We start from the raw sequence: 26,738 nt of genomic DNA, 5'->3' as shown, positions 1-26,738 counted from the left end.
TTCAGTTGCACTTGAGGTCTGTGATACCTGTCTGGTGAAGTATTCAAGAAGTTAGGAACATAAAATCATTCATTCTCTGCAAAAAGGACGTATCCAGGTATTAAAGACCAACTTGCTTATGTCTTCTTTAGTATTGTTGTTTATTGGGACAAAAAAGAAATGAAAATATTAGGAATGTTAGGTCTGTCTCTTTTTTTTTTTTTTTTCCTTTTTTTGGCTTTACACCCTGTTGTGAAATGGAAGATAAACTTGAGGCTGCAGGACTGTTTCACTTCTAGCAGTTAAATTAGTCTGAATTAAGGATTGCTCTGCATTTCTCCCTGTGCAACCGAAGTTTCCGTATTTCTGTCAAGAAATGTGGAGACTTAGTATAAGACCACTGGAAATTTTGAACACAAGACTATGAAGAGATACTTAACTGATGAAAAGCAAAGGATCTTCAATATTTGCATAACCGAAGAGAAGCTGATTTTTATCATTTAATTTTGAGACTGTACTAATCCATTTATACTGAACATAAGACATTTCAGAACCCTGTGGTAATTCTGTCCTAAAAGCTGTAAATGATTAAAAATAGTTGAGAAACAGCTTCTGTTTCTGCTGTGTGCTTTAGGTGTGGTCTGATGATATTGATTTCAGTGAAGCTGTGCTAGATTTTACACTCATATAACTAAGCTCAAATTTGGCCACAAACTGCAGGACAAGGATATCCAACATGCATCTTGCATTGAAAACTCATAGTTTGTATGCCTGAAAATATTTTTATGATTTGTTTTCCTAACAGTAACATGTTTTGAGTAATGAATTTATACTAGCACTAATCTGACTTCAGTTGACCCTAGAAATAAAAGGTCACTTTATGTGTAATTGTGAGATGGTGGATACATCCTGTGTAGTTAGGAGCTGCTTAAGCCAGAATTGAAGTGCACTAGCAAAAAAAGGAGAGCTTGGGGCTTTAAAGAACAGAAAAACACCACAATGCACTCTTTCCTTAGAAAAGTGTAATGTTAATATTTAATAAGAACAAAATGTCTGGCAATTGTCTGTTTTAATAGATTTCTTTTTTTGGCAATGTCAGAAGACTTCAGCATAACAAGAAACTACGTTCTTCTGCTATTCTTGTTGCTGTAATTATGATTGCTGTAGCTTTCAGTGCCTAATATGATACTTGGAGCGTTTTATGCACCAACTTTTTGAGGCAAGTGCTGGACTCTCAGCATGCACTGGAACTGTATTGGCTGAGATTTTTGGTTCCCAGAAGCCTCTCTGTTTCTGATATTGTTGGGGTGTCTGTGTATGCACACACATACACATGCATGCATTTTTGTTTTTATTTCACTTGTCTATGCTTAATCAAATTTAAAGGATATCAGATCAGCTCTAATCTTGACTATATGCCTACTGGATCCTCTCAATTCTAGGCTTCAATTTATTTTACTTTAAAGGAAAAAACATGAAGTTAATGAAAGGGAAAAAAAAAAAGCTTCTGTTCTAATGTACAGGAGTTCTCAATAGGATCTTGTACGGTTAATGTTGTTTGCAAAAATGAGCACTTCTTCCTTTCAAAATGTTTTCTAATGCGTAGAATTCTTATCAAAATGTGGATTTAACTTGATTTTTGAATACATTTTCCCACTTAGTTGTAATTTCTGTAAATCTGTTTTGCTTGTTAAGTGGCTGTTGTCCGCATGTCCAATAATGTGCGTACTCTGATCCATAACAAGAAATTATTTCTAGTAGAGAAAGGTCTTGAAGTAGCTTACTGTGTTTCATTAACTAAGTAATAGCTTGTACAATTAAGTCTCATTTATTTTTAGGGGAAGAAAGTGATTCTCTGCAATGGAAATTTCTACGGAGTAATTTCTGATCTTCAAGAAGTAAGTGTTTTTTAAATTGTGTTAACATTTTAATCAACTATAGAACTTCAAGTTTTAAAATATTGTTTAATGTTTCGGTGCTGTATGGGTAGTTCTAATAGAATCAGGAAGTAATCTGAAAGAACAACAGTTTAGTTTCGTGTTGGGGATAGGCTTTGTTAGGAATTGAGGTCACAAGTCTACAACTGCAGAGAATGCTGATCTCTCTTGAAAACCAGATATACTGACAGTAAGAGAGGTGTGTGTGTGTATGTGAGGATGATCAGTGCCACAGACAGCCGACGGTATTCTAGGTTCTCGGTGGCTTTATCTTTTTGTAGTAGCCTAATATTCTGTAAAAGGGTAAGCAATAAACTAACCTTTCTTTCATGTGTAAGCCTGACTAAACTTCTGTACTTATGTGGAGCCATTCATAAAACAGCTGCAAAGGCAATGAATGTGTTGTAGTCTCTGCGGTTGTAGCCATTTCTTCTTATCTCAGATTTGGAAAAAAGTTTTTTTATTTTTTAAACACTTGGGACTGGATCACCTGCACAACATGTTGTGTTCACTTCATACATACTTTAGCCTGACTGTAGTTTTATATATGCCTTAAACTGTAGTTTAATCCAGCAGGCAGCTAATCACCAGACAACTCTTTTCTCACTCCCAGTTGGGATGGAGGAGAGCATCAGGGGGAAAGGTTGGGAGGGAGAAGGGGAAAAAAAAAAAACAAAATAGAACTTGTGGGTTGAGATAAAAACTCTTTACTAAGAGGCAGGCTCAAGCACTAGGTGTAGGTGAACCTCATGAGGTTCAACAAATCCAGGCGCGCCTGGGTCATGGCAACCTCTGTTATCAGTACAAGCCTGGAAAAGAGGAAGCTACAGGGAGACCTTAGTGACCTTTCAAGATGTAAAGAGGAACTCTAAGAAAGAAGGGGATGGACTTTTTAGCAGGATCTGCTGAGAAATGGTTTCAAACTAAAACAGAGGAGATTTAGGTTTGATACAAGGAGAAAAAAAAGAAAAAACAAAAAAACAACTGTGGTGAGGCACTGGAACATGTTGCCCAGATAGGTGGTGGATGCCTCATCCTGGGGGACATTCAAGGTCAGGCTGGATGGGCTCTGAGCAGCTTAATCAAGCTGTAGGTATCCCTGCTCAATCAAGGAGAGTTGGACTAGATGACATTCAGATGTCCCTTTTTACTCAAACCATTCTATGAATCTCTGTAACATGAAGCTCGGCATAGTATTCAGTGGGTGTTCCTAACCAGAGCAATAGTTTAAAAAATAAAAAATAAAATAAAATACACTGATCATAGCACTGAGCTTGCTGCAGTTCAAGAAACATTTGGACAACAGTCTCAGAAATAAAGTTTGAGTTTTGGATAGTGCTGTGCGGAGCCAAAGGTTGGTCGTGATGATCCTTATGATTCTCCTTCAGCTCAGGATATTCTGCAATTTTATTCATCATCACACTGTCATTGATTTTTATGGAGATGAAATGAGATAATGATAGTATATTTATGGGTTTGAAGTGCAGAACTCTTTGTTGAGTGAAGGCATTTTTGTGTATTTTTCAAAAAATTATCAATGTTCTTGTGTCAGCATTTGTATGACAGTCTCTGTCAGATACAGAGTTGAGAATATTCACCCCAACCTCATTATCAACAATTAAGTGATTATTTTCTTTGTATCTTGTCTTCAGTAAAGAGCCAATTGCATCCTGTCTGTTAATACTTTTTATGTGATTGTATACTTAATGACTAAAAAAATCACTTTTGTATTTACATGGAATATAGAAGAAAAGTCCTCATTCCATGATTGAGATACAGCTCAGGTTTTTGGAGTGGAGTATTCTGCTTAGGAATTAGCATCTTGGTGGAGTTGTCACTGGCTGTTCACCCCAGAGGCAGGCAATAACTGAGTGTGACTACACTCTAGAAATACTAATGTTTTTCTCAAACTGATGTCTTACCCACCTCCTGCTTTGAAAAAGCTGAAATCTTTCTGAATGGGGAAGAGAAAGATGCAATTTAAAGCCATTAGCAGAGATAACTTGAATTGTAAAAGACAATGAAGATTCTCACTACTAAAATGCTGTCCATTCATGTGATTTAGAGAGATTATTGAATAAGTGGATCCTCAGCCCAGAGTTTGTGAACACCTAATGGTGTATTGACTAGAATCGTGAAAGGCAGGAATATTAAGAGCAGGCTCCTTCAGGCTAGAAGTTCTTGTGGCATAGATAATTATCCTCTCAACTGTGTCTCTCTAGGGCTTGTAAACAGTGTTTGTCCATCCTGCTGTATGTGAAAGATTGAAACAAGTTCACAGAGGTTCTGTATGCTCTGATCTACACTGGCAGAGTGAGGAAAGAAGAGCACCTGAACCTCAAGGTTCATAGAGGGTAGCAAAATGACTCAAGTTTGTCTTGTATTCAAAATCATTAACTTAGTCATCCAGTTGCTAAAGTTTTCTCTTCCTATTGTGCTAATAAAATAGTAGACAGTCTTCTGGCTCTTCTAAAACCTAGGTTCTTAAGGGTACTAAAGCTTAACAGAGTATGTGTACTCTTATCCTTGTAGCTGAAGCAACAACTGTTTTTACTTTAACAGTTGGAGTACTTCATAATTCTGGATGACAAACTCATTCACTTTCTAGGGCCTCCAAAATACTGGCACATAGCTGCAGACATCTTACTGTAGCTGTGAAAGTATTGCAAGTGCAAACACAAACAACTGTTAATGTGATGCTGCTCACGCCAACATACTTCTAAGAACTGCATGCTATAATTTCTTAAATTGCACTGTTTACTTTCTTTACTTGAAAAATCCAAATTCTGATTAACTTCTATCCATGTAATCTTTTTGCTACCATCACAGAAATATTTTGTGCTTGTTTTTCATATGCCAACATGGAGCTCCAGAAACTCAGATTGATCCGTGGTGCTGGTATGAAAACTATGTGGTGGATTTTAGTCCTGAAGTATTTGCTTCCAGATCATTAGATAGGTCACGGTAACCATTCCCCAAATGGAAGTTATGCTTTAAATTTAAAGACAAGGAAAGAGAAATTGCTGCCTTGTTTGAGCCCAGTGAAACTTGCTGGGTTTGCTACTCTCAAAAATAAATAAATAAATAAATAAGCTTTTAAACTTAGTTTTAGTTTTAGACTTTCTCCTCTGAATATCTTCTTACAGTCTGTGAAAAGCACATCAGTAAAGATATTTCTGGGGGTATTTTCCATTTGAGCTGAGTTTGGACGTGTAGCAACTATTCTATCTGTTTATTTTACTTCTGTTCTCTTAATCAAGTCCATTGAATCCTATAGTCCATCATATTCTATATGCTTGTTATCTTTGGCTTCTGGAAACTGTACTTTGTTAAGTCTGAAAAGTTATTTGTTGTTTGTAAGCAACATGCTTAGCTTACTTATGTGGAGTAAGTAAGTTTCCCTTCAGATAGACTTTTTTTTTTTTTTTTTAGAAAAATTATCTTATTTCTAGCATGTTTCTAAGTCAGGAGTGCTTAAAATATCTTGTCATTAAAACTTGGAGTCAACAACATAATACAAAAATAGAGAGGAAGAAGAAAAATAACTGAAGCTTGCTGCATCCAGACGAAGCATTGTTTTCCAAATCTTCTTTGCTGCTTGGTGATCATGTGTTCTCCATACTTTCCTTTGATAGACTGTTCTGTTTAATTGCAGCAAAATCTAGTGGTGAGTACACCCTTTTGGAAAAGGTGAGCCTGGGAGGAGCAGGAAATATGTTCTTAGGAGAGTTTTCAGCTGAGAAAGGTTAGCGGTTTAGAAGAAGGGAAGAGAGCTAAAAGGCAAGTGGTGACAAAAGCACCTAGATCATCTATGGTTGTAGTTAGTACATCAGTTGTCAGCTTCCCTCTAGGAAACAGTTCCCATTCTCACTGCCAACCTCTGATTTCTTGTCACAGGATATGTGTTTACATCTACAACCTATGTAAGTGACTAGTGGATTAGATAACAGATCTGACCAAAAATTGGACTTGCTAACTAAAATCCTAAAGGGTTATTTTTTTAGATGACTCTTTCCATTTGTGCTGTCAGAATGGCAGATAGTGAATGACTGACTAATGGATTTCTAGACAAGTCTTGAAGTTTACCGGATAACTGCCTCAGAACTATTCATGGCTTTCTAAGATGGGAGCTGCGTATATCCCGTTGTTTCGTGGTAGGTCTATCTTAAACATGCTGGAATCTTCAGACATTCTGATGCAACAGAAATGATAATAGAGTTCTTGGCTCTTTATTGTTTTATTGTTTGATAACTGTATATTAATTATAACTCAATAAAAAAAATTTGGTCGGAATAATTAACTTATTTTTCATTCCATAGGACAAACTAGCAATCATCAGCATGAGTCTAATGTGCGAGGGCAGATTATCCAATAACTGCCTACTGTGAGATTCCTGTGCCTGCATCTAAAGCATCTGGTGCTGGCATCCCAGACAGTGCTGTAGTAGGTGGGCCTTGGGTCTGATCTAGTCTGTATATCTGTGTCCATAGTTTACTGGGAAAGGTCAGACACTGAATGATGATAAAGGCTTTTTATTCCCAAGTGTTCCTGCATGCCTTATTCTTGTTGGAAATGGTATGCACTTATATATATAAGTGCATACCATTTCCAACAAGAATATATATATATATATGTGTGTGTGTGTGTGTGTGTGTATACGAGGATGTGTGGTAAGTAAACTGAGTTACCAGTTGTCTTGGGCTGAGAACAGTTGTTTTCTTATCTTTGGATATCTCTTTATTTGGCTGCTTTGTAAAGCTTTTCCCTCTATTTTTCCTTCTTATTCTTCTGGAAGAAGAGTACATACTGTTTTTAGAAAGATATGGGACTGCTAGATAAAGAACTAAGCTATTCTGTTATTTAATTCAAAATTTAGATTTCATCAGTGCCCAACACTAGCACATTGTTCCATTAAGAAATGCAAAGAGCTTATCTTTTATGTGTAAGTGGGCAATGTGGGAAAAACTACAGTGAGTGAGAGAACCCAATCTGAAAGGGAGACAAAATATCAGCCCATGTTGCTAAGCCTCAGTGAAATCTGAAGAAAGTGGAGTTTTTGTTTTAAAAAATAATAAATTTGCTCTATAGTCTCAGCTTACAAACACTGACTTCAGTGTTTTTGGAACTTCTTTTCGTACTGATTTTTTGCTGTTGCTTGTTTGATAGTGATTTGAATTGACTTCTGGTCATTTGCTCAAACTAACTGACAGGAGTATGCCTCTGGAAATTGAGAGGGAAGAGTACAAAGAAGTAGAGAAAATTATTCCCTTTCCAGTTTCTTAACCTAAAACTGGGTGGCATGGCTCCATGAAAACTGAAGGACAGTTGTGGTGAGGACAGAGGTGGTAGTGATGATTCCAAGGGATGGCTTTGCTGTTAGGTCAGTGGGATTTTTGGCACTGTACTCAACTCAAACGAAGTGTATGAAAAATAAATGGTGGGCTAAAAAATAGGCAGAACAATCTGGAAACTATGGAGAGAACTGCAAAATAAAGCATGATAGGAAAAGCAGGTAATACAATAATAAAACTGTCAGATATAGGAAATATGTTGTGGGAGAGGAAGCAACAGGTCATGTGTACGTATGAGTTTGGATAAAATGTTTTATTCATTACTCTGCTCTCTTCTACTGGAACTGCCTGCCAAACCCTACTATTGATACTCCAAGATGATTTGCCCAGTAGGTATTTTCTTTTAAACTAATATATATTCTTATATTGTGTAAAATAAATAAATAAATAAAAATAAAAAAAAAGTGCATTAAGCTTCAGGTCTCACTGATTTTTGGTGGAACATAAAAATTACTAAATTACTGCCAAAAAATGTATTGCATTTGGAAAGGAATTTTTTTCCCCTTTCCTGTGTTTCCAACTTCTTTAAATCCCAAAGCTATGAAAAATTTTGCAGGGATGTTTTCTGTACTTACATTTCTGGTCTGCTTTAAAAGAGAGATGTTTGGTTGAGTGTTCAAGTAAACAGATTCTAATAAAAAAACAAAACTCCCCGTCAAGCTGTGGATTTGCCAGAACCTACTTTTGTTCTAGTTTTCTTACCTGTCCTAGCTCTGTTACTCTTTAAACAAGTATTATGTTAGATAACAGGGAATTTTCTTGTGTGTTTGTTATGGACGCTACGCTATTGGCTGTTGTTTACTACAGCAAATCATTTTTTATCCCAATACCTATGAAAACAGAAGTCTGAGAAGATTGCATATGCTGTTCTTCATTAGAATGATTCCTGACAGGCAGTAGAAATATCTGTGACAAATCAAATTTACATTCAAAATTTCTTTTATAATTATTGAGGTTATCATTTTTCCTTCTCTGTATACATCCTCCTAATGTACTAAGTGTAAATTTTCTAAACATACTGCACAAACTAGAAAAGTAGGAAATAACTCCTAGAAGAACTGCTGCCAGATCTTTGAAGCATGTACTGAGTTATTGAATCTGAAACACAATGTGCAATAGTTGCTCTGCCAAGTTTTGAAAGTTACAGTATGTGGAGTGATGCGACTCCTTTTGTTTTACACAAAATAACTAGACAGCAAAGTGAGAGATATGGAATGTTGTTTATTAATGACGCATACTACTTTTCAGTTGCTTATATTTTGAACTGTTGTTTTTTCTTTTCATATTAAACATTACAGTGAGAAGCAGCAACTAACTTGAGTAAATAGACTTCTAATTGCACTTTTTGCTGTTTGATTTGTAGAAGACTGAGAATCTCAAGTGTAAACAAGATCATTATAAGCTCTTTTGCAGTCTGGGGTTAGCAGTTGGGATTGTATCTTCAAAGGTGCTGTAGACATTACAGGTAGTTCTTGTGCTGATATAGACTAATTTTCAAGATCTGCAAAGTCCTTTTCCCAAGCCTTTTGTTTGTGGAGGAATTCAACCATTTATACTTGTTTTGCAATGAGTGTTTTTATAAATGGGTGAAGGAAGCACTGCCTCACATACCACATTAAATCAAGTGGTGGATGGTCAGATGTTTATATATGGCTCCTGTTGGTCAGCTACTGACAAGTTTGAGCTCAGTCTGACAGAATTCATTCAGTCGTTTTCTTCTTGCTCCTTCTCTTGGTTGGAGATTTTAGCCTTTACAAAACCACCATGTCTTTCATTTATACTGTATGGGAGGAGAAAAGCTAAGTAACCTGGCTGTTAAAGTATTTGTGGCTTGTTTGGTTTGAATTTATTTATGCTGAACAGCTGGCTCTTTGTATTCAGGAGGTCCTTTCCAGCAAATTAGGTGTGTCTGCCTCATCTTGGTACTTAGCTGATCTTTCCAAACTGTTTCTGAAACTATTTGAAAACCAAGTGTCATTAAATATTTTTTAAAATACGGTTTCCTGCACATTGATTCCTACATTTAATCCATTAAGCCATTTAATTCCTTCTTGGAAAGGCAGATATATTAAGGGAAGCTCATGATTTGATACACCTAGAACTTAAGTATGCTAAGGTTGAGGCTGGTAACTATCTTCCCTTTCAAGAAGTAGTTCTGACTGTTCTGTCCTAAATCTGAGAATGAAGGATTCATATCAAACATTGGTATGGCATTTGCTTGTGATTGTGCTGGAACTTAACAGGCTGAAATCTCTAATTTGGTATAGTGTTGTTTTTAATTGGACTGGATAATATATTTATAATTTGTAGGAAAAAAGAAAAATACTTGCACATACAACCCTATCTCAATTACCTGGGTCTTTATGATTGAAAAGCTGTCTTTTTCCACGTAGACATTTATGGCCTGCTTTTGTGTAAACACATCTGGTTTTTAAGAATTGTAGATAGGCATTTGCAAGATATTTTGATGGGTCTGAAAGAAACCTTAAGAGATTTTTACATCATCTCTTTTATTGTGTTGGTTTAGCTTGCTTTTTTCTCTGTTCCCTTATCAAACTGTTTGTTGCACAGGCTACGGAATATATATATATTTTTTTCATACATTGTGCAGTATAAGCAATGGTGAACTGTTTAACAGTTAAGACAGTTTCCATGTGAACATTTTTAAGGAAAATACAGGCTTTTCTGTTTTCACAATTGATGTGTTTTCTAATGTCACATAAAAATTTGAAATCTGATTTCTCATTGTTAAAACCTCCTGTGTTGATCTGAAATTCAGTACAGGTGTGTTTTTGCATTCACTTTAATGCCCATTTTGTCTTGCAAAGGCATTGTAAATTGGTGGGAGCATGAGTGGGAATGAGAGCCTAGCAAAGGTGTTACAGCAAATGCTTTTTAAATGTGAGGTAATATAATTAAAGCAACCTTATCTAGAGTATCTAATCAGTAGGAGCGGAAACCTTCTGCATTGTGGGAGCGCCTAATTGTGGACTGAGTATTCCTTTGTGGAGCTTCATTTATTTCTATTCTCTGGTATGATTCAACAGCCTATCAGTTCAGTTTGTTCATCCAGTGGAATCTATAAAGAGACTTAAGAAGACAGGGTTTGTATATGAAGAGATTGTACGTGCACATATCTCCTAAAACTATGTTTTCTAGGAAGCTTTGTTGTTCTCTGTGTGATGTGCTTTCACTTCTGCAAAGGAAGCTTAGCAAATGGGATGCTAAAGGCTGGTGTTGCTGAAAAGCATTTCTGCTCTACATGAGTAGAGCTGGATACGCTGTAGCTGGGTGTGCGTTGTGGGCAGGTGAGGTATTTTGTTTTTTTGTTTGTTTTTATCTTTGGCACGCTCTCGAATTTTGGCTGCATGTACTCTCTCCATTCTCTTACTGTCCGCTGGTGTACATCTAGCAACTGAACGTTGGCAGCCAAGTATACAAGACAACAGGTGACAGAAGAGCAGGAAATGATGCTATTGACTCTGCTACCTCTTGGACATACGACCTCGGCTGAATATTATGGAGTAAGCTTTATGAAACATGCAGGCATTGACCATAAATTGCTTATCAGCTTTGGTTTGATTTTTTTCTTTTTTTTTTTTTTTTTTTAATAAATAGTTATCTTCAGACCACAAGGAATTTGTTTCTGTAGCTGTGTATTCTTGCTGGTATTTGATGTGTTTTAGTATAAATATCACAGAATCACAGAATTGTAGGGGTTGGAAGGGACCTCTAGAGATCATAGAGACCAGCCCCCCTGCCAAAGCAGGTTCCCTACACCAGGTCGCACAGGTAGGCGTCCAGGCGAGACTTGAATATCTCCAGAGAAGGAGACTCCACAACCTCCCTGGGCAGCCTGTTCCAGTGCTCCGTCACCCTCACCGCAAAGAAGTTCTTACGCACATTCGTGCGAAACTTCCTGTGCTGCAGCTGATGTCCGTTTCCCCTCGTCCTGTCTCCATGTACCACTGAAAAGAGACTGGCCTCACCGCTATGGCCGCCACACCTCAGATATTTATAAACCTGGATCAGGTCCCCTCTCAGTCGTCTTTTCTCAAGGCTAAACAGACCCAGTTCACTTAGCCTTTCTTCATAGGGGAGATGCCTGGAGCATCTCCCGTATGAACTTGAGTCAAGTGCTTACATATTAAAACAGCTTCCCACGTGTTCTGGTTTACTGCTAGGAAAAGGTGAACGTTCAGTATAAATGCTGTATTTAAACACTAGTCAAATATTTATTATTGTTGAATGAATGACCTGACAAGGATGTGGTTGGACTAAAATGTACAGGTTGTATTTCTGAAAGTGGAAAGCTTTATTAATATTTGAAGAATGGCTTTAATTAGTCTTGACTGTTGGTAGGTCTGTTCACTTTATCAATGTACACTCAGTATAGCCCTTTTCACTAACTTATAATTGGCAGTTTCCCATAGGAAATAATCATTATTGGTATTATAAAAGCACTTTGTATCTATCACACTTGGGAAATGAAAGTTTTGCAGAGGTCAAAATAAAGTGTGCCCCCAATTATGCTAATAATTCATACCACAAATGATCCACTGGAAGGTTTAATAGCTCGGTAGTACACTCATACTTCCTTAAAGTAGGAAAAAATTGTATTGCATTTTGATATTCTATAAAAAAAAGGAAAAGGAAAAAAGTTTCTCTCTTATAATCTACCACCTGATTTGTCATAGTGACTTCAGGATCTTAAGGTTTTGTTTTTAAAATAATAAATCTAAGAAGTCTTCCACTTCTTTTTTTCGCTTAAATAAAAAAACAAACAAAAAATTTAAAAACAGTAAAGCATGGCATTTTCATTTGCAGATTAACACTATAATCTTACACACCTGTATCCTTTGCTGCAGGGAAGGTGTTGAAGTCATTTAAAAAGTTATGTTTAAAGAAAAAAAAACAACCTATTAAAAGCCAGTTAAAAAAAAAAAAAAAAAATTAAAGCAAGCTGAATTTTTTGTTTGCTTTGCCTGTCAAATTAATTTCCTTTATTTCCTCTGAGGTAATTCACTTCTGCAGTTCACTTTAAAGATTTAGTAGCTAGACTATCCAGAACTTCTCAAAACATCAGAAACAAATCTTCAGCATATAGTTAGAAAACATTTGATTTTCCATCTTCTCACTGTTGTGGCATGTCCACCAGGTAGGTCGTCTTTGTACCAGATTGCCTGTTCTACATGAAATGGACTTTTCTTTTGGAATTCTTGGGCTAAAACATTAGTGAAAGGCTAAATGGGATAATGTACTCCTGAGACTGATTTTACTAATACACCTGCAGTCAGTGTGCATCTACTGAGTTCTTAAAAAATATTGAAAAGGGCCGTCTGAAAGCTAACACTTGCAAATGTCTCCAAATTGAATTATAAATGTTTCTGGTAAACAACATGTTTGCTGTGTGTTGTCAGATCCACTTAAAATGTCTGGCTCTATCAGGTATGCATGTTTTGCAGCACACTTGAAGGAGAAGAAAAAAAAAAAAAAAACAGGGAAAGAAATGAAATAAATAACTCGAGTTTACTCGTGGTTTTTTGAAAGCGTAGAACCGCATTTTAATTATGCATTTCCTTGTTTAAAATGTTTATTTTTTGTTTCCCCTCAAATAAAGTCTTTTCTAATAGCTTTACTTGAAGAGAGGGGCAATTGGTTTGTTTCTCTTCTTAGATGAACTGTTAATAAGGAATGTTGACACGTATGACATTCACATAGAGAGCTGATCGAAATTTGCATACACTGTGATGTTGAGCTGCATTAGGAAAGTTACTGATTTCTGCTTTATTAAGGGTATTGTTTTGTTTCCAGCAGACATGAGTTATTGCAATGCTGCCTTCATAAAATGTATGCTACGAGAACATTCTTCTGCAATAATTTTGTGGAAAGCAAGGCCTTTAATATAAAAATGTTTGCATAAGAACTGTATTCTGGTGCAATTGACTACACTTGTACTTATGGAACAGAGTGTGTGTGAGCTGCTGGTAGGCTTGAACTTGAATTTTGCTCATGTCCTCCTGCAAATATTTTTCTGTTTTGACATTTATTTTTTCATTCTCAATTGTCAGGTGTTACGCTTGGTAATAAGAGCACAGACCTTTAGCTGCTGCTAGTTCTCTTCAAATGCAATTTACTTTTCTTCAGTGCATAAATGTTTCTATTACTCTAATCAAACTGTTCCTGTTCATACATAGATGATTATTTCTATGAAAATGCACATAATCTTGTGTCTAGAAGATAAAGGCTGATTTGTTACATTTATATGGTACAGTGCATACACATGTAATTCAGTGCAGGATTCTGATTTCTGTACATTACACACAGACTGTATTGTACTGTCTAAAACCTATGTTTTAAGTGTCAGGTGAAGAATGGAAGTTGAAGTGTGAGTCCAAAAGTAAGTTCATTTAGCATCTGTGGTGAAATATAGATCTATATTTACAAACAGTGAGATGCAGAACTCCTTATTAAAGTATTGTTTCATTGAACTTTTTGAGTACTGTGGTTTCTACTTTATGGCAATGTGAACAATTAAAACCTTTGAATTTTTTTGACTGTCCTAATTATTTTTTTCCTGTGAAGCTTTCTAATACTGGTCTCATTCTGCTTACTCTACTAGTGAGTCAAGTATGTCTCTTGATTATACATGTGCTTTTAGACCAATGGGGACAAACTGATCCAGTTTTTCCTTCCTTCCAGGTGCAATTATGGGTCTCAATATAATAAAAATAAAATGATTGAATATCTACAGAGGTTCATATGACATATTTTCCATTTATTTTAAGTTTTGAAGCTAGAATATCTTAATTGATAATCCCATAAGGTTTGTTTTTTCGTGAGCTCTCTTTTATCTCAGAGGTTCTGTATTTTCAGGGTATTGCCAGTTCTGCAAAATGTGGCTATCAGACTATTGCAATTATAAGCTGAATTCATCTTGCAGTTAAGAGGAAAAAATCCAATGGTTTTAATGGAGGAAAATCAGATTTAAGGAACAGAGCCTGAGAAGTCCTTAATTGTTCTAATCCCTGCACAAATGTCCAGTCAGAACACTTCACAGTCGCTGTACCATCTTGTATCAGTTGAATCTTCCTTGATGTGAAATATAAGGAAAATCTATTATTCAGTAGTCTGCAGTATAGCCTGCTGAAGTCAGTGAGATCAGCTTTTCCATTTGTCTGAACATACTGTAAGAGAAATCAAGGAGATTCATAATTATTTTTTAAAGTCTCTCTATTTCTCAAGTTAACTAAAATTTCCTTCATTTGGTTGGCAAAACTGTTGGCATGATAAGGGCTCCTTACAGAGTCTTGCAGTTCTCATCAAAATCTTTGTAGCCTGCAGAGTTTTTGATAGCATGAGTGTTTCTGTTGTTGTTTTGCAACTTTTATTTTAGTGCATATCAACTGTATGTGTCCCTGTTCTTGTGCTGATGTGATTTTACTCCCATCCTGTAGTCTCCTGTAAATCTATCAACGGACAGGTCCTGTGTGGGCAGGACCAGTTGCAGTGCAGGAGCAGATGACTTTTTTTTCAGTGGTTGATTTTGGACAGCTCACATTGCTTAGCTGTTTTTCTGCCACTTAAGAATTCTTCAAAGAAAAGTGCCCCTCCATCTGTCAGCAGAGCAGTTAGCATAGTAAAGCCAGGATGTCTGCTGGTATCATGATATGCTTCTGCATTTCTGGTATTTTTATGTGGCAGGAGCTACTCTGTTTGAGGAATTATTGCTCTCAGTTCTCCTCTTAGAATCTCAGTTCCACTAAGGTTAAAACAAACCAAAAAAAACAAATCTAGAAAAAACAAGTATCCAAAGAATGTTCTGATGTGATGTGTCCGTTATTACCTTTTTTTTTCTTCTCAGATGTAGAGCTAATGTATTTAAGTATATGATCCTAATCCTTCAGCACTTCCTCAAGCATTGATTTTTATTTTCTTTGCTTCAGTAAAACAAATGGTCCCAGACTCTAAGTAGAGGGAACACTTCCCATGCACCTCATGTTCCTAAACACAAACTTTTTATAAAATTGTTACTTCTACAGAAAACACCAAAAATCAATGTGGAGATTGAGGGCTTTTTGTTTTGTTTTGTTTTGTTTTTTTGCTTTCAGTGCTTGTGCAGAAGGGCAAAGAAGTTGCTTCCATGTTGTTTGTCTGAGTGCTAATGCAAAAGCTGAGCAAATTAGAGGCTTGTGTGTTGCTGAACTAAGCAAACAATGCAGCCACTTGTGCTACCTTTATTTTGCTATTATTAAAACTGCATTCAGAGTAAAGAAGTGGGTACCATATTGATTTGCTGCTGAAGCAAAAGATGAAAATGTCAGTCTCCTTAGTACAAATGGGAATACTGCTTCTGTTTAGGATGTCAGGATTTCAACAGCTGTGCTGTCTTAAGCATGCTGGCTGCAGAAATAAAATGTAATTAAAAACTAATTCTAGGTTACCATTAGGCTAGTGCTAATGGAAAGAGTCCCTGACCTCTTCATGGATAATGTGCTTTTCATCACAATTAGATTTTTCTCTTGTTTTTACTGCCCATGTGCAATACAGTATTGCTACATAAGAGATTGTTCAGCCCTTTCTCAGTACCGTGCTTTCCCATTGTGTATCTCAAGTATATGAGTTTGCAGACTGCAGCAGAATGTTAAAAACAGCTCTCAGGAATTTGTTGAATTAACGCTTTGTTGTTAGGATTGCTGAGTAGCATTTTAGAGCAGCACACAGGTAAAATTTGATGGCTTAGATATGTTAGGTCACTCTTCACAGCTAAAGTGAAAGATTGCAGAACATAGAATTCCTTCAGAAGTCTGAAAGGTTGTGTTTGATTCTGGTTTTGTTTCTGAAGAATTAAACAAAAATCCTATTTACAAAAGCACAGTACCACAAAACCAACAGTGAAACAGGGTTTGTTAGATGTTGCCAGCTAAATGGTGTAAAGAGAAAATGATGTTGTCGTGCAACTCTTGCTTTTTATTTTTATATATTGATGTTAACTTAGCAAACTTACAGCTGAGGCCTTTAAATCTCTGGTTGAGTAGTTTGAAATCTGGTTTGTCTTGCAGGTAGAACCGTACAAACGCCAGGTGGAGAACATCAGTAGATTTATGTTTTTCAAGTTCCTCTCTTTTTTCCACAGCAGCAGTGCAGAATAGAATATATTGTTGACAGTGCCTTTTTTAAAACTGTTTTTTTTTTGTTTTTTTTTTTTAACAGAGAATTCTCAGATGCTGTAGGTCTGAAGAGTATTTAGCAATCAAAGAGAAAAAGCTGAGAACTTATTGCAAACAACCATATGACTAATTTGCAAGAAGAGGGTACTTCTAGCATTACTAGCAGAAGTAACTGTAGTTAGTCAATTGTTAGCCTGGATGCAGTTTGAGTAAGTGGTTGTATTTGTCTCCATAATATTTCAGTAGTTTCAAAATATGTTTTAAAAACTTAATTTGGCATTGCTTAAAGTACTCCCTCATCATGCAGAAGACAAAAGCTGTAAGACAAAAGCTGTACAAACAGAGCATAGAAGTAGTTTGGCAGTATAAAAATCAGGTGGTTATTCCTGTAAGCTGTATCCTGTTTGATGTACAGAAAATTCTTCATCAGTGGAAGGTAAGGTCGACATAAATGCAGCCAGTTCCCTAAGCAGTTTCGGTTATTATTGATACAATTTTTATTTCTGTACTAAGCAGTAAATGGACACGGTCTTTTTTTGTTTATGCAGGGATTTAGAAAAAATTATATTGCCCTTAATTCTTCTAACTTTTATTAGGAAAGACATTGAAGACAAATAGAACAGTGACAAATCTAATAATAGGTCTTTTATGCAGTGCTGGTTTTTATATTTTGCCAAACTGGAGCATTTCTACATCCAATTGTGATTTTAGGTTGAGTCATCTTTTGCAAAAGTGGAAGAAGAGAAATATAGTGATTTAATTTTGATTTTATTTCAGCTGTGTTGATTCAGGTCTGGTTTTGAAAGCTTCATGCACAGAACTTTATTATTACTATTTTTATGTATTTTTTGAAAAGCGATTAAACTGTGGTCTCCACTTTCTTTTGGTCATGCAACATTTCTAGAGTTCTACTGCTCAGCTTGCATACTTACTTTTTTGATTGCTGTATGCAGATTTTATAGTGGTATGTTCTTACCAGCAATTTTAGTTCAAAGGACAGCTGTGAAAATGTACTTGGAGTTCTTTTAAATAAGAAGGGAAATCCTGGAGCCTCAGGAACTAGGAATGGCAGTACATTTGTGTATGTAAACCTACGGAGTTTGACTTATTTCCTTGTGTGCCTGATGCTTACATTGCTTTGTATATTTCATATGCAAGTATTTGCCTAAGTAATTTTTAGGGACAAGTACTTTTAAGTACACTAAGGCAGCTATTATTTTCAAAGTCTCTACAGTGCTTCTGGCACTATAGGAGCATGTAATTGTATGAATAATTGAATGTCATCTACTTGAACAGTTAGTAAAATAGGAAGCTACAGTGAACGTATTGTTTGCTCCTTGTCTCTTTCACTCTTTGTGGTGGACAAATGTAAATATTTCTTACCTCCCTTTGGCATTGTATTTTGTCACATGCAGTACTGCCATTCCACATATGGTAATTACTATTGGTAGATAGTTTTTAGGAATGCTTTCTTATGCCACCAAACCCTCTGAGTCAGGAATGCCAAAACTCCTTGGGCGTGCCAGGGAAATACTGTGCAGAACGATCACTCTTTAGAGTGTGCATGGTCTGTCTTTTCAGTTTTTGTAGTAAATGCTGCTTGTGGGAATAGGATGAGGTTTTGCATTGTCTCTGAAATTCAGCAAGGTGCATGAGGCATGGCTGGTATGCATCAAAGCTGAGACTGGTGAGGAGCACTGGATCAGATGGAGTGCTGCTGTGCTGTGGGAAGGCACGAAGGAACTGTTCTCACAGGATAGCTTGCCAGCAGGTCTGAGCAGTGACAGGGATGACGGCAATAATAGCTCTGGATTTCTGCTGCTCTTCCTTAATGAGGGAAAGAAGGCAGTGGAAGAGCATGTGCTAGGCTGTTTGAGACTTTGTATTCAGTGGGCTTTCTCTTATTTTCCAGCCCAGCAACTTCCCTGAACTTGGATAGGTTTTATCTGTAGTGAAAAGGCACAGGCACCAGTACTTCCATCCTCAACCCCCACAGCTGTTCAGAAATCCTTGCAGTTGGTGGCAGCTAGATCTCTTGTGCAGTGTGAATCTGGATTTCCTTCCTCTTCTCTTCTAATGAAGGAGGGATTCACCTTTTCAAATATAGAGCAGTAACCTTCTCCCTCCTCCCACTTATTTCAATTATCAGGTGTGCACTATATCTAGGAATCTAATTTTAAATTAACTTGTCACCCTACATCCCATCTGTAGAGGTTTACAATTTTAAACCAATTGCCTTTGAGGTGACTTTATATACTGCTCCATTAATATATATGTATCAATTCTAGGACACTTATGAACTGTGGAATAAAATACCCTCCTGAGCAAGATGAGGGAATGGATGCAGTTTGCATTTGATTTGCTTTAGAATCAGAGCTGTGATATGTCAGACTTGATGGTGAGTGGGGCTGTGAATGGCTTATAGTAATTGTATAAATACCAAGCTATTTTAGGACGGTGTTAGACCAGATACCAAGTACCAGATGAACTTAATCTTAATTGTGTTATATTATCTGTGGATATTTTATTAAAATATAGGAGGGACTAAACTTGCTCATGCCTGGCTCTGTCAATATTTAGATGACCAAGGGTATTGACTTCCACTTGAAAGCGTTTTACATTAATTTTATTAAAGAATTATGTAAATAATATGATGGGTGACAAGATAATATTCATGAGACTGGTGAATCCCTAGATTTTGTAGTTGTATATCATACTGGTGTTGATGATACGGTAGAATAAAATTCCTGTGTGATTCTGTGCTGCTTTTGCTGTTACAGTTCCAGGAAGGGCAGCATCACACTCAGGCCAGCAACTAGCTTACAGTACAAAGGCTGCAGTCACCTGGGGGTAAGAAGCAGCTCTCTATGACTGAAAAGAGCCATACTTAGTTTTACACTATAATCCTTATTTTGTTCTTAATTATTTAATTCTTTATCCTGAGGTAAATGACATTAGTACTGCGGTAGAGGAAAATCATTTTCTTTGGGAAAGGAGACTTCTTTTCCTTTCCCTTTCATGCCTCTACAGTTGTGTCACTACCAATGAAAATCTTTCATCTTTGCTGGCAGGAATACAACTCATTGCTTCTTTTAAAGCAAAACAGAGCCTTCTTTGCACTTCTAGGTACATCTGCAGCAGAAGGACTAGGGCGTGAATAACCTGTGTTCCAAAACCCCCCGATTGATCTGTCCCTCTCTCTCAGACACCCAGCTTGTCTAGGCTCCTTCTTGAAGGGGTATGCTAATGCTGAGGGGTCATTTGGAATCAGCAACAGGAGCAAAGAAAAGGTGCATGTGAGATAGGGCAGGGAAGACATGAAGCAGTGCCCAAACTATAGTGTAGCGGCAAGGGAAGATGGCATCTGTCGAATAACTACATTAGCATGGGACTAAATAAATAAAAAACCCCTCTCAGTGCAAGTGTAAGATTTTATCATTTCATTAACAAAAACCAGACCTGGCTGTTGTTCTAAAAGTAGATGCTTAACGAATCTTTCACTGATAGTTAAAAATTAACCAGACTTTTGTGTTTCTACTTAGTTTGTGTACATTAGTTTGATTGTTATACGTGTAGTACAACTTCTGACGCATAAGTAGAAAAACACAGTTGCCTTTTGGAAGTTTAGATGACCAGTTCATAGCAACAGCAAATTAACCCATTGATTAACAGATCCAACATTCAATCTTGGTGTTTCAGTAGCAAAAAGACTGGTGATCGTTGAGCTCCTAAATAGCGAAAGGTTCTAGCTATATGCTATGATTGCAGAAAGGCTACTCATTTGAACATAATTCCAAGGAATTTATTATAGAGGCCTTATATTTAAAGAAAGATCTGTGCAAATTCTTTATCTGTGGCTCAGAAAGAGTCAAAATACACTGAAATGGTAAGTTATTCTCTCTGAAGAGAATACACTTCAAAAACAGGATTCATAAACAGACAGACATCCAGCCATGTGATGTACCCAGAGGCAATCTTGTAGAATGAAGCTGGGGAGGCTGTTTAGCTCAGTAACATGGGAATATTTTCCACAGCTTTGCCTTAGTAGTTTTTGCATAGATCTGTTTTTATTTGAGGGGGTAAAAATGTGATTAAGTGGTAGTGACAGGGAAAATGAGACCGGTTGTGGAAATAAAGCTGAACAGTATTTTTAATGTATATTTAAAGATATAAATTCAAATATATTCTCAGTTAACTGCTAACTATTCTTTCACTATGTATCATGTGGCCCTGTGTACTCATGCTAATGGAACTATATGAGGGTGGCTGGGAGGATGCTTCCTACATAGCTGGAATGTACTGCAGTTTTTAGTCTTTGTCTAAGGATCCTTTCTTATGCTTTCTTTGCTTATGGCTTATGGAAAACAAAATTTCTAACCATACAAATGTGCTTCAGGTTAATGTTCTGTATACAGTGAAGACTGGTCAGGGAGATGGTAGTCTTACATTCTTGACATTTACTTATTTTGAAATCAATGTTGTACTGACATTCACTTCTGTGTAATGTAGATACAATAAAAAATGTCAGCTTTCCATGGCCCACAGACCAAAAAACAAAACAAAACAAACAAACAAACAAAAAAATTGAAGCAAACCATCAGCAACTCTCCAGAGTATCTACTCAGTTCCTTTTTTATTGTTAATGTCAATCTGCCTCATAGAAACATTTTTTAACAAAGAAACATATGCTATACATAGCAAAAAGGATCTCAAAAAAAAAAAAGTTTTATTTTTTTCTGTACCCCCAACCCTGGAGTTAGACAAGTAATCCAGTAGGACAACATACTACAAGTACTTAAAGAAGGGAAAACATTTTAAAGTAAAAATATTACCTGCAAATATACTTCTATATGGATATGTTTATATACATACATACATACATACATACATATACATATATATGTGTGTGTGTGTGTGTGTGTATATATATGTATATATACACACACACATATATAAAACTCATTATAATGTATCTGTTTTTAAATTAGAAATATGGAAATAGATAAAATATGTTTTATAATTGCAGGGTTAACTTGGATATATAGTTGCATGCATGTGTATGTTGAGGTACCCTTCTACAATACAGAAAGAAAAGAAAAAAAAAACTTGGAGAAAAAGAAAGAACAAAGAAAACAAAGTAGTTGCTGAGTTTCAGTGCAAAGCTAGTTTGAGGAGAATGTCTTGGAAAAAAAAATTCAGTGTTTTCGAAAATAGTTTCAAGACCTAGGTCTCTGAGGATACTCAAGTCCTGAGATGTGCTCTCAGCATGGCATGTTCCGAATCTTGTCTCTCTGGAATCTGTAAGATATGCAATGTTCTGGCCTGAATAAGGCCTCTGGAAGCACTTTGTGGGTGCTGATGCTCAACAGGTTTATTTTCATGGGAAGTAAAGCACATCAAAACTCTGCTTGAGGAGAACTTAGATTGATGATACTATGATTCTAAGATTGCAGAAGACCACTGTGATCACCTAGTCCAACCTGTCAATCCATCACCAATATACCCACTAACCCATGTGACTGTGTGACATCTATCCTATTCTTGAAAACCTCCAGAGGCAGCAACTCCACTAATTCCCTAGCAGCCCATTCTGATGCCTTACCACTCTTTCTGAGGAGCAGTCTTTCCTAATTTCCAACTCGAGCCTTCTCTGGCGTAATTTGAGGCCATTGCCTCTAGTTCTATCGCTGGCTATGTGGGAGAGGAGGCTGACCCCCTTTCCAGCAGTTGTAGAGGGTGATAAGGTCTCCTCTCTGTCCTAAGTCACCTTCCTACTGGTAGATTTCAGCTCTACCATTTATATTTATCAGAAGGCAACTAGAAAATAAATAGTGGATTTTTCCTTCTTTCCTCAGTTTGTTTACTTTGTGCATTAGAGTGCTTTGTGATTTACAGTTCCTCTTCTCTTGAGCAGTCAATCAGGCATGCTCCTGTTTCACTTGTGGTAGAGATCAATTTAAAAGGTTACTCAGTCTCAGGAGAGAGAAGCATGTTTTAGAAAATAGGTAAATGAAATTGTAAAATGAAAGAAATAGTTGGGTAAACTAGGGAGAACACAGTAAGATGAAGTCTTTTGGCTTTGTTTATAACATACTTCTTCCTACTTTTTACTTGGCACACTGAGGTCAATAATGCTGTGATTTTTACATGGCTAAGATGCATTACACTTCTAGGTCTCAACCTAGACTGCATTGCAGGTAGATGAAAGGGTTCCTTCACAGGGAGACAGGCGTAGACTGTTCTGCTTTGGTCAGGGAACAGTAATAATTGATTGTTTTAGGGATAGGTCCACCATACAAGGTTACGATTTCCCCAGTAATAAGTCTTGGGAAGAGATTAACTGCTAATGTGCAGTGAAGGAATGGTATTTAAATAGTTGCTGTTACCACTGTTAGTTTTAAACAAAGCTAAATACAAATGTGTGTACCCTAACTGCTTCTCTCATTTTTCTGCTTTTATAAGCACGGTTTAAAGCTATGTAAAGAAGAAAAAGCAAGTATGGAAAGGAGGGCACATTCTAGCACGGGAAGATGTTTTGATGTCTTACCTACTATGCGACGATTTACTCCTGTACTCCATGAAGCTGGCTGTAAGGAATAGCTTGTTTTGATTTTTTCACTGTTCAAGAGAAATATAGCTCAGTCTTTCAAGGGTTTTTTCTTGGTGACCTGCAACATTCTTTGTTTTTGTTTTTATGTAAAACTAAAGGTTAGGAGGTGTGTGGTTTTAGTTTGTTTCTTCTTTTTCCTCCGCAGAGCTTATGCTTTAGAAAGGGAGAAGACATGCCAGTGTTACTAAAGTATAATCTTCTATTTTGGTTTGGGAACTTAGCAAAGGCAAATCATGGAAAAAATGTCTTGGAAGTATGAATAGTAGCTGTTCTGCATTACTGAAGTATTGCTTTGTACTACATAACTCAAGTACACGCTAAAGGAATTAAAGAGTCAGCAACTTTATGGAGAGAAAAATCTGTAAACATACTTGTAAACATATATTTTCATTTTTCAATCTCCATACATATGTATGGCAAACCAGATTAAGTTTAACAGTATTTGTGTTTGTTTCCTTTAAATGTATTTTAACTTCTGTGCAAAATTTCCTTCTTCTGAGTCTTATTTTCTTTTGGATGGAGTTAATATGTTTTTCTTGCATTTAAAAAAAAAAAACCCTGCCTTTCTTGTTAGCATGCTGATAAGTGTTGATCTTTTTGATTCTTTAAGTGTAGTAGTGTACACATTAAACACTTCTGTCAAATTAGGATTTTAAAAGACAGCAGCTTTTTAAGTGTATGATGGGTGTATGCAGCTGTATGCTTTCATTTCTTCTCAACTCTGATTCTTTTGCATCAATTGCAGCACAGCACAAATACTTTTTGAATATTTATTAGAGTATTGTTCATGTTTGCTCAGACATATTTTCACACTTAATTTGTTTGTAGGCTATTGGAAAAGAGTACCAAAAAACTCTCTCTGTAAGTTTTTCTTCTTAGTGGAATTACTTCAACTCAAGTTTGATGACTGCTTTGTTTTCCTCTCTTACTGGAGCAGGTTTGTCTTTCCTGAGATGTATTTTTAGTAATATTTTTAATGGAATAAATATATGCTAATAAATTTCAGTAGCAGCAAAACCTTGGAAGTATTTTACTCAAGTTTTAGAATAGGTCTTTAAATGTATTTTCTTCGATCATTTCAGAAGGGGAGAATTTGGTTTGCTGTGTGTCATGCAACTTTATTTGTGGGACCTGTTTCATTAATGGCAGTGTGAACAACTGCTGTTATGAATTTGCTTTAGTGAAACAGAATTGTAATAACCTCAATGTGTGGAAAACTATCATGTCTCATTTTTGTGGCTTCCACAGGCTTTGAGAAGGAACCTGTTCTTATGAAAGCAGAGAAGTTTACTGATAGTCAATGAAGAACATTTAGGAGCAGGTGTAATATGTAGCAGTTGTTGTCTGTTTAGACTGAACTAAGAGAGAGAATAGCTTTTCAAAGACCAATCTGTGAGGAGCTTTATCAAAAGACTACTGCAGAGTATGTTTTGTAGATGGCTTTTGTTTTCTGATTTACTCTCCATAGGTATGATTCAGTTCCTATCTCTCTTTGTCCTTTACTGTAGACTTGACTTTCCTGGCTTTTACTTTGTTTGGAATGTTCTCAGTGATGCTCCTCCTGAAGCCAGACCACCTTCCTCTACCTTTATTCCACTAACTGTACAGTGGCGTGGGGTTTTTGTTTGTTTTTTGAGGGGGAGGCTGTTTGTTTGTTTTTAATATCATAAAAGGCGGTATGTGATATATTGGGGGTTTTTCCGCCTCTTTTTCTCTTCCTGCAGTGAAAGGATTTTCTTTGTGTTTTATTTATTTATTTATTTTTAACAGTTTGTATCTCTAAGAGATCATGTGTGTAGATGAAACTTTAAATGCAGTCAGCTCTCTTCATAGTGGCAATAATCCACTGAATAACTGGCACAGTTTTTGTTGAGAAGCTCATGCAATTTCTGACTATCGACTTTTCCACAGAGGCATAGTGAGACTTTTCTGTAGCTCAGGTCATTCAACCATTCCGTTTCAGTGATTAGCTCAGCCACTGAGAAACTGATTGAGAAATGGAAAGGAGTATCTTGTTCTTCTATGAGTAAAACTGAGAAGAGATCAATATCTGAAGTTTCAGAGGACACAGTAAACAAAACCATCTTGTTCTGTTCCTTCACTTCAAATAGTACTTTTTATTCTGTAAAGTCATTTAAGTCCAAAATATAAGTTAAAATCTCTCCTGCAAATTCAGAGTCTGCTTGCTGATTTAAGATTGATTTAAATCAGTAGTTTCTGCTACCTTTTCAAAAATATAAAGGGAAAAAAACCCCACAAATTCTTTTTTCTAATCTGAATTTAGTTGTGTTTGTTTTGTAGAAAAGGTGCTTTTTTTGCATAGCAGACAACTACCATGCTTCTGAAGGTTGGCCTTTGCCTTTGGATTCACGTACTCCCCTATATATACTGGATCTATTTCTCGCCTGCTTATGAGGATGAAGCTCTGTGCAAGCTGTGGGCAAATTTGCTTTTGGTTAATCAGATTGTTTGGTGTCAGTACAGCAATTGTGCCACAGAACCAGAAGAAGGTGTTTTCGAAATACTTTCCTCAAGAATCCAAGTCCCATGGAAAAGGTTACTCCAACTACTTGGAGCGTGTGTAATGGCAGGGAGATCTGAAGTAGGGTGACCAGCTAGGTGGTAGATGGAGAGCGCTGTACTGTTCTCTTATTTCCTTCTGATAGAGTTTCAAGTCTGTGAGTGTTCACAGCAGGCTGCTGTCATTCTGAACAAGGTCACTTCTTGTACGTCAACTACTTAACAGAAATTTTAGGATGAAATCGCTTAACTTGCTTTAATACAAAATTGCAGTTGTTTTCAGGAAGACACTTAGATAATTAAGATCATATTATTTAATCTTTATTTTTTTCCTTAAAGATAAAAAGTAATTTCAGTAAATAAATTAATAAAATTTTCATCAAGCATGCATCTGTTCCTTCCTTATTTCACACCTGTCAGGGAAGGTATTTATTCTAACTCTGTGCTCTCATATAATTACTTTTTCCTGGTATTCATTGAATAACAACAGCTGCCAGTGTTCTGGTCAGTTATAATCATGAAGTGTTCCACACGAGCTGATTTCTGTAGTTAACTTGGGTGGTGATTTTGAAGTAATTGTAAGGCCTTACTCTGTTGGCCGTTTTTGTTTTCATTGGACTTGTTTTATTGGGCAAGGAATTCTTCTCATCTCTGCTACCTTTAGTAAAATTGAGGAATAACTCATGATGCCAATGGCGTACAGTTGTAAGTGCATAAAAGCCCTTTTCATGCACTCTCAGGAGCCTTTGTAGCTCTCCATCCGCATTTTCAAATAATGAGCTTTGGAGAAGAGCCAGACTGATACTGAGTAACAAGCATTTTGAATGAGTAGCATTCTCAAGTCCCATTGCTACCCTGATTGTATTCTGTAGCTTGTTGGCCTTCTGGTGAAAAACAATATTTCTATTGATCTCATTGTTTATAATCTACAGGAGAATTAAGTGCAGTTTTTGATCAAACAAAACTAGTTAATGTACATTAAAAATGAAAAGAAAAACACCTCTGCAACACTTTTTATTGCAAAGGAAGGTGGGAAGTGACTTTCTGGCATTCGGTAAACTTAGGATGCAGAGGATGTTTCCAGATGCTTTTACTTCAGTTAAAGCAGTGCAGCCTAAACTGAGATGTCCACAATTAAACAACAACAGCAACAACAACAACAAAAAAATAA

General features: G+C 36.5%; 1 protein-coding gene across 11 annotated transcripts in view; it reads left to right on the top strand.

Moving 5' to 3' along the window:
* PLCB4 (phospholipase C beta 4) overlaps positions 1 to 26,738 on the top strand; it is a 200,946-nt gene that overhangs the window by 18,862 nt on the left and 155,346 nt on the right. For 8 of the 11 annotated variants that reach the window (XM_085218966.1, XM_085218974.1, XM_085218973.1 and 5 more), the window contains exon 2: positions 1,818 to 1,877. The exons of the other annotated variants lie outside the window; for them this stretch is intronic. The gene's annotated coding sequence lies outside the window, so the exon portion shown is untranslated. The remainder of the gene's footprint in view (positions 1 to 1,817; positions 1,878 to 26,738) is intronic. 11 annotated transcript variants of the gene reach the window in all.

The sequence above is a fragment of the Meleagris gallopavo genome, chromosome 2 (genome assembly GCF_905368555.1).
Source record: "Meleagris gallopavo chromosome 2, MGAL_WU_HG_1.1, whole genome shotgun sequence".
Taxonomy (NCBI): Eukaryota; Metazoa; Chordata; class Aves; order Galliformes; family Phasianidae; genus Meleagris; species Meleagris gallopavo.
Note: the sequence above shows the minus strand (reverse complement) of the source record. Positions and strands in the feature narration are given on the sequence as shown.